Below are 8,493 nucleotides of genomic sequence, written 5' to 3'. Positions count from 1 at the left end.
ACCAATGCAATGAGCAAAGACTTTGAGAACCGTACAAGGGCCAACCTTGAAACATCTCCACTCTATACTTTCTATGTTTGATAACCATAAGTGCAGCTCAGCATGACAGACTGAACCTATGGCAACAGATGCCAAAAATAAAGGGAGGAGCACTTAGGGAGACAAGCAGAACTGTATGGCTGCTGTGTGTCTCAAGCAATAACTACAAATCTCCTCCAGAGATAATCTTGACTTCCCTCACTTTACCACACAGCCACTGCAGCCCATGGGTGTGGGTCAGGATCAGTGTCAGCTGAGTATGCATCATGGTGCACACAGATTTCATGGACCCAACACATGAACTGGACTCAGAAAATGTAGGTATTTATATACTGATTATGCAGAGCAACTGTATGCATTGCTGTTCTGCACTGGCATAATAGGCTGGGCAGATCCAGTGCCACAAGTGAGCACAGCCAAGCCTCGTTGGCATTTAGCAGCAAGGACCATTCTCATAGTCTGCAGAGCACAAACTTGTCTGAGCTGTCAGCCCACAGCACAGCTCAGTCTGAAGATTTGTCTAACCCCAGCATAGGATCTGAACAGTGTCAATAAACAATTAGCATGCTCCCAACCAAGTAATTAAATCAATGGCAACTGGGGAATTCCAGCAGACAATTCAATTACTGTATTAACCACAAAATTTGCCATATATAAGTACTATAAGGAAGACAAAAAAAAAAAAGGCAAATAAAAGACTCAGGCTGTTTGCTTCAACATTTGCTCCTGGAACAGTATAGCATCAATTAGCAAGAGTTGTGGAGTGTGTTTGATTTAAGGTGAAGATAACACTATTACAAAAAAAAAATAAAATTGCAAGAGGGCAGAATGTTTTCCAACATGGTTACCATCATCTGTGTTTGAAAGAGTTGACACATTTCTTGGCTGCTTCAGGAAAAGGATAAAGTGGTAGTGGAAGGGACTGAGCTGCAGGTAATTTTCTTGCAAAACAATTAGCTTCTCTCTAAGTTATAGGGCAGCAGTGTGTAAAGACCATTTAAATCCCAGGAATATTTTATTTTTTATTAAGGGCTAGTATATTTCAATGGGAGGAAAATGCAATTCCAAGGCAATGGAATCCATCAGTGAGATGGTGCTTCTCGTCTTTCCTCAACACGTCTGTGAAATGAGAGGATGAGATGAAAGCCTGGCTGGCTGGCGGGTTTCTAAATGGAGGCAGAGAATAAAGGTTGACTTCAGGAGTCCTTAATGGACATTTTTCCTTCTCATTCACACCAAGCAAAGTGGAGGAGCTTACCTAAATCTCTCCACTCTTGTCAACTGTGCTTACACATCCTGGAGAAAAGAGTGAGATGATGAAGACCTCTGCATGCCAAGAGGCTGCCTTAGCATAGGTGTTGACTACCTGGGAATAAATTAAAAAGGAAACCTCCACAGATGAAATGAAAGGGACAGGGCTCTGCCTCACCCTTGTAGCTCTCCCATCATTTTCTGCCCTCAGCAAAACAGGAGCTCACAGCACCATGGTTCAGTCTGGCTGCGGGACAGCCTGTGCTGAGCAGCCAAAACTGAGCAATAACACATGGCAAAAAAACAGTCTTTCTGAAGCTGGGTCAGCATCTTGCTGCTTCCTGTGTGTCTCATGCTTAATTACGAGTCACATTGCACGTCTTGCTTAAACTGCTGAGAACATCTGCTTAGCTTGGAAAATTCAGAATCTGTCCAGTCATTATGCAAGATAAAATAGCTTCAATTTCAAGTGGAGCTGACACGGAGCCTACAGAACGAGCAGAACCATGAAACGGGGGCTGTTTGATCCATGATATGCTAGCTGTTGTATCAGCTTTTCTCATGAGATGAGAAGAAATATTAGCTAGGAAATTACTTCCCAGTTAGTTCAAACTGTATTTTGCAATGCTGATTGAGGTGGAAGGTGACAGAAACAATTGCTAAATATCAATAATATTATGTACACAATTAAAATGCAACCAAGTCTTCTAATACAAAACTAAATGAGGTTGTGAGCCTGTGCAGGGATTCAGTGATGTTGCTAGGTTAAATCTTCAGCTTGGTGGAATATTTGAAAATGTAATTCTTGCCTCCTCCTCCTCCAAATCCCTTTTAATATTCACAACTGGTTTCTCTGTGAGAGATTTCCAGCTCTGAGAAGTTGTTTGAGCTGAGTAGCTAAGGATTATATTAATAAAACACTGTTATTCAGGACAAATCTCTATAGGCATGTTTACTAAATAACTCTGATATTTACAGAATAAATTACATTAATTACAAACACAACAATAGCAGCAGCAACAACATCAACAACAAATATAGGTGGTTAAATGTTTCAGTCACAGCCATCACAAAGAAAAAAAAATAAGTCAGCGTGGAACCTTCTTTTGGGATAAACACTTGAAGCCCTAGACAAGCTTTTTTTTTTTTTTGTGCTTTGCTCATTCCAGAATTAATGAAAGGAGAGAGAAGCAAATGAAGCAAAACACGGAAGGCAGCAAGTTACCCTGACCTGTTGCCTGAGCTGTCGTTGTCCTGGCAAGATCATTCAGGGTGCCAGAATCGCACAGCCCCTCCAGTGCAGAACAAGGCAGCACAGCGCAGGGTGAGAGGTGTGTCAGGCAATACACACTGCCGCAACACAGCGCCCAGCACGTGCTCCCAGCAGCACTGCACCGGCCACAGGCTGCCAGCAGCCAGAGCTGTGTGCTGCAGACAGCCGCACACACCCCAGCCCCTCCCTTTGCTTCTTGGTCCCACCCCGAGGTTCCAGTGCCACTCCGCCAGCAGTGGCTGAGAGGTCCTGGGGGGCGACATCACCCTTAGGCCAAAGCCTGGCACCACCGAGGGAGCAGAGAACTTCAGTGCATGCCAATTCAATGGCTTCCTCAAGTATCACTGAGGAAAGGTCCTTCTGTTCTCTGAATGCCTTATGCACCATCTCTCCCCTAAGGCTTCGCTGTCACCAGCGGCTAGGAACAAATGGTGCTGAGTGTTCCTGCTGAGGGACCAGGACAATTCTTGGACCAAGCTACCGCCTGGTTTAGCAATCCTAGTAACACGAACTTTATGCCGGAGGAGGATGTTCTTGGTTGAAGGTAAGGGACACATCTTTCCCATGGAGAGATTTGTTCACTAGGTCTGCTCATACTTGTCAATATTCCAGCAGTTGACTTTGAACAACGACATTTTCTCCTCTCTGTGCACTTCTTTTTCTGCAGTTACCAATCTTTGACTCGTTTATAAGGCACTTAGAGAGAGCTACAACCGAGAATATCTGCAATCTCTGTGCTGGGAGAAGAGATGTAGAATAAGACTGGCTGGCATCCATGTTGCTCTCAGCAGGAGTTGTTGTCCCAAAGCTTAACTAGATACAAAAAGCTGATTTAAAAAAAAATTCAGCCAGCACAAGGTCAATTTAAGTCAAAATCCTGTCAAAGTAATGAAGATGGAGAGAGGCAGATTTAGATACAAGAGAGAAGAGTAAAAGCAAGCTGCTCAGAGCAAAATGACACCAAGATTTCCAGTCTTGGGACTCTAGTGAAGGTCTAAATCAGGAGAAGTGAGAATAGCCACTAAGGCTGGCAAGAGGAGCAAGTCTTTCCTCGTTAGTAACAGAGAGGACTGACGCAGCCACAATGACCCTGGGAGAATTCAGCCTCCCAGGGGACGTCCACGGTGCTCCCCCACAGCTGCCCGGTGCGAGGCCACACACAGGCTGCCCACGGGCACTGCCGTCTTTGCTCGGCCCAGCACCGCGCATCCCCCTGCACCCACCCGCAGCCAGCCGGACAGCTCGGCACTGCCCCACGGGCTCCAGGCAGAGTCCACTGCCCACCCTGGGGCCATTCCTGCAGAAAATGGGAAAAACATCTGCAAAACACTCGACACGTTAGTAGATAAACCACAAGTGGTACTCAAAAGTGAAATGATTCAACATGAATTACTTGTTTGGTTTCACAGATGACACACCAGCCGAGGAACACCCTGTTGGGTATTACCCATTTCAGGTCTGATACATTTAGTGAGGAACCACAATTATTCTTGTGAGGAGAGGCGCTTTGTATCACCTTCAATTTAAAATTCAATTGTCTGAAATAAGCTCCCTAATATAGATTTAATAAGATTGTCTATGTTAATTATATATCAATTTATTGTTAAAAGAGCACTAAAGATTTAATAAGATAAATCTAAATGTTCTCTCGTTAGTTGAAAGCCACATGAAGTAAGGGTGAAATTCATGCCTGTGCCACTCAGCGTTAGACCGATGCAGAATTTATCTAAAGCCCTGGAGGCACAAGTACAATGTTGGTCTTGATCTGACCTCACTGCACAAAAGCAAAAATCGCTACAAATGCATAATGACCTTTTCATCAATATCAGATACTTGCAAAGAGATTTTTTTTCAAATCAATTTAATGCTTCACCTGCAATTCAATACCAATGTAATTAGATCAAAATTATGCACTCAACTATTATTCACTTTGCTGCTACTCAGCCACATGATGTTTGAACAGAAGAACATAAAACAAAACTTCCCTTTAAAATATGAAGAGTGAAGTTTTAACAGGTATTTTGTGGAGGGACATTTTTAAACCATTAACAGGTGTGTTCATTTGCAAACAGGCTTATCAGACATTACCACTTGTAAGACAGACTTTGCTCAGAGTCCCAGAAAACAAGAACAGGAGCTGGAGAAATCACAGATCAATAATCTGTCTTCCTTTCCATAGCTAAACCCAGAAAATATTGTTTAACCTGACTTTTTAGGCTCAACTTCTATTAACACACCCTCCCTAAACAATCCATTTCAGAGCGCTCTGGTCCAAGAAGACTTTTCTGCCAGGGGAATAAGTAACCACCCATGCTTCAGACTAAAACCTGGAGCTCCCATCCCACAGACATTTAAATCCTTGTCTTGCTGGGTTGGGATGCTTTGTGCAAGAAGTACCTCAATGCAACGGTACAGAGTGGAAGGAATGGTGCAGGACTGCACAGCCCAGGCCAGGATGCTGTAGTTTGCCCAAAACTGGATTGCAAGAATTTGGTCTTTTCATTCACAAAGCATCCCTCTGCAGGATGGGAAGAAAAAAAAAAAAAAAAGGAAAAAAACCAGTCTTACTGCAGATACTCCACTACTTTAATCCTTCTCTCCCTCTTGTTTTCACTTTTAACTAATTGTATTACTTTGTCACAATTTGGATTGATACAATTGCAACTGTTCTAATCACTGTGAGCACCCCCTCGTAAATACTATTAATTGTTAATATTGTACTGCGGAATAACAATCACTTTTTTTTTTTAATGAAATTTTGATTTAGTAAATCATTTTTTGAAAGTCACAGATCTTATTTTTAAGTAATTTAATGAAGACTAATTAGTAAGGGAAGGAGAGTAGACAAAAGAGCACACAGGGTACTCAGCAAAGGCGTTGGGTAGAAGAGATCCACATTGGCTCAAGCTATTTACAGGCAATAATAGTCTGGCTGGCTAGGGCAGAAAGTAAAGCACACAAAAAAAAACCACGGAAGTTTCTCATAGTATAATTAATGACACAGAACTAGCTGTAATATAGAAGTGTCATGTATTACTTTCATGATACGAGATGCTTGCAGTAGCGATAACAATAGGACATCAATTATCCTTTTAAGTTTCTTTGCCTCTGATGGGTTCATTTTCTGTGCTTCCTTGCCTCCATTTTAAATTACTCAGATGAATTTGGAGTTCCTGAGAGGGATTAGCTGCCCATGGAGCTGACTGAAGCTGTTGCCTGCTTGCAGACCTGAACCAGAATTTCCCATTTGCCTGCCTCCTGCTGTGCAGTGCAAACCTCTGGGCTGCACAGGGCTCACACAGCCCTGTAAGAGGGTTATTTGCCTCCTCTCGTGCCAAGTTATTCAGAAAAGTAGGAATGAATATGAGGTGCTTTAGAAGAAATGTATTGAGTAGCTTAGATTGCTTACATAATTTTAAAGATTTCAGATTAGATCCTCAGGAGGGATCGATGTTTTTGAAATAGTGTGCTTCTGTCTTCAGCAAGAAACATGTGGGCTGTCTCTCTCTAAAGCACGGTGACTTTATTCAGACCTCATGCAAGTGAAATTTAGTCACATTATTCCAAACAAGCAGGTATTAGAGAGAAGAGTTTTGACATGAATATCAAAAACACTCAAAGAAAATAATGTTCATTAACAAACAAATAAAAAAAATCATTCTGAATAAGACCAGCTGATGTTATCAGAAGAACATGTGGGGTAAAAAAAGAAAGACAGAAAGAAAACTTGATATAAATCAAGTTTAAGCAGTCAACCAATCATCAGCTCTCTAAATCAAGAAATCTGGCAGATTTTCCAAGCGAGAATCAATCTTCCTGTCTCCATAGCAAATACCGTAATCCTTTTCCCACCATGGTATAGAAAATGTATCTGCCACATTCAAAATTTACTGAAAAATATTCCACCAGCCTGTTTGAATGTTGCAATTCAAAATACTTTTAAGCAATAGGCCAGAACAGTTAGCACCACTCTACCCTCCTCCTCTGTACAAAAAGGTTTTGATAGAGAGACAGATCTCCAACTGACATTCACACCATGCAGAACTGATCTATGGTTACCCTGAATGCTCCTTTATGCCTAAAGCTCCTAATGCTGCTGCAGCCACCCTGTGCATCTGCTGGAAAAGCTGCTTTCCTGCACCCTCCTGCATCACTGCAAGGTACTGCTCTGGCCACAGAGCTCTGCCTACGTTAGGGATGGGGCACACGGAGGCAAGTCTTCTAGAATCATGCTGGGAGACTGAGCAAGGGAGAAGCAACCACACTCGGTGTGGTCACACCTGCAATGCTATAGGGATGAGTCCCTAGAGCCACCCATCCTTAGACGCATATGACCCAGGCTTGGAGGGAACCGGCTGGTGCACTAGAGCATCCTGCCCAAACTACTCTGACACTCACACAGCAGGACTGAGTTGCCTTACTGCTTACATAGAAGGTATTTGTGTAGCTTGAAGGCTAGAAGGGCAATACAGGAGATGAGGTACCTTAGCCACACAAGGAGCCTGTGTCAGTCCCTGATGGGATAGTCATATGGCACCCAGCAGAATGACAACAATCCAGGACCATCTGCCAATGCAAACTTATCACCAACATTCACCATCCCATACACATACATCAATATCCTGCATTTTCCCCTTCAGCAGTGGGATTCACATTTCTGTCATTCCAAAGGTTTGAGCAGAAAGGTGGCTGCAAGTAGAGCTTGGATGAAAACAAACTTAGCCCAAATTGCCTTCGTTATAGATTCTCTAAAACTCAGAATAGATTACTTGTGCTTACCCCACTCCCCATCTGCCAAACTCCTAGACCTCCAGCATCTCAGACAACAGGAACATTCAGGCAGGGTGGAGGTAGCCCTTTGAATAAAAGGGACACTGCTACATCAGGAGAGACTGCTGCTTGTAATATTTAGGGACTTTTCCCTTCTTCCATCCTTGACAGAGGTTCAATATGGAGGTGAACTTTGTGGAGTCCTCCAGGAGCTGTAAATGGTGGTGTTCATATTCCTGCAGCAGGTGATATGCATTTCCAGAGCCTGAGGAGATGCACCTGCTAGCTCAGCTGACATCTTGTCACCTCATGGGGTGGCAGAGATGCTGCTGAAAGCACAAAAAGGTCATGGTGAAGAAAAGTATACAAAAAAGCAAGTACAGGGAAAGAAGCAGGAACTTAAGGCCAAACGATTAATTCTCAGTACAATGTACTAAATCAATGCAATGCAATATTAGGATATGTTTATGCACCAAGAAATTCTACTGATTTTGCAGAAATAACCCTGAGGCAACAGGTAACGGAAGAGGAAAAAGCCTATCATATTAAGAAACTATTTGAGTCAATGTCACTGAAACAACTAAGAAACCTGAGGTTTCACTAGAATTTTTCCTAAAGTGTTTTACTTTATTTCTGAACAACGTACATTCTAAACTTATTTCTTAAGGGCAATTTCTAAAGCATAATTGTGAATCAACAAGCAGTATTCTCCCCTTCTGCCATTGTTTAAATTCCACAGGACTTCAGCACATGCTTATAATGAGGCCAACCTGCAACTGTTTCGCTGGGTTGTAGCTCGTGCTGGTGCTGTATGGATGCCTCTGGGTTGTTAGTGTCATTTATTAAGCTGTAAAGTTGGCAAAATTGCAGTGAATTTGGACCCCCTGGAATATGAGAATTTTTGTCTCTTTGCATTAACACTGGTGTCCTGGCTTAATTCCACTTTGTTTAATTATAACCTAGAGTTCCCAAATACCCCACATTGTTAGCTGGGGAGGATGAGCTGCTCGTAACTGTGCTTTCACCTAGCTCTGCACTGCTGAGCAGCTGCAGCTCCTAGTCCTGGGGGCGGCTGCACTTCAGTGGTGGGTGAAATGATGGCTATAGATCATTCATGTACCCACCAGAGATTTCTTAAAGCATGTGCTTCAGAATGAAAG

General features: G+C 42.8%; 1 long non-coding RNA gene across 1 annotated transcript; it reads right to left on the bottom strand.

Moving 5' to 3' along the window:
* Window positions 1-233: 233 nt before the first annotated feature.
* LOC308180609 lies at window positions 234-8,270 on the bottom strand. The gene is made up of 4 exons (XR_013941072.1): window positions 7,343-8,270; window positions 2,522-3,390; window positions 1,298-1,405; window positions 234-1,205 (listed from the first exon to the last, which is right to left on the bottom strand). It is a non-coding gene; the product is annotated as an uncharacterized lncRNA (long non-coding RNA).
* Between the last annotated feature and the right edge of the window lie 223 nt (window positions 8,271-8,493).

This window comes from Anser brachyrhynchus (genome assembly GCF_964034855.1).
Source record: "Anser brachyrhynchus genome assembly, chromosome: 20".
NCBI lineage: Eukaryota > Metazoa > Chordata > Aves > Anseriformes > Anatidae > Anser > Anser brachyrhynchus.
Note: the sequence above shows the minus strand (reverse complement) of the source record. Positions and strands in the feature narration are given on the sequence as shown.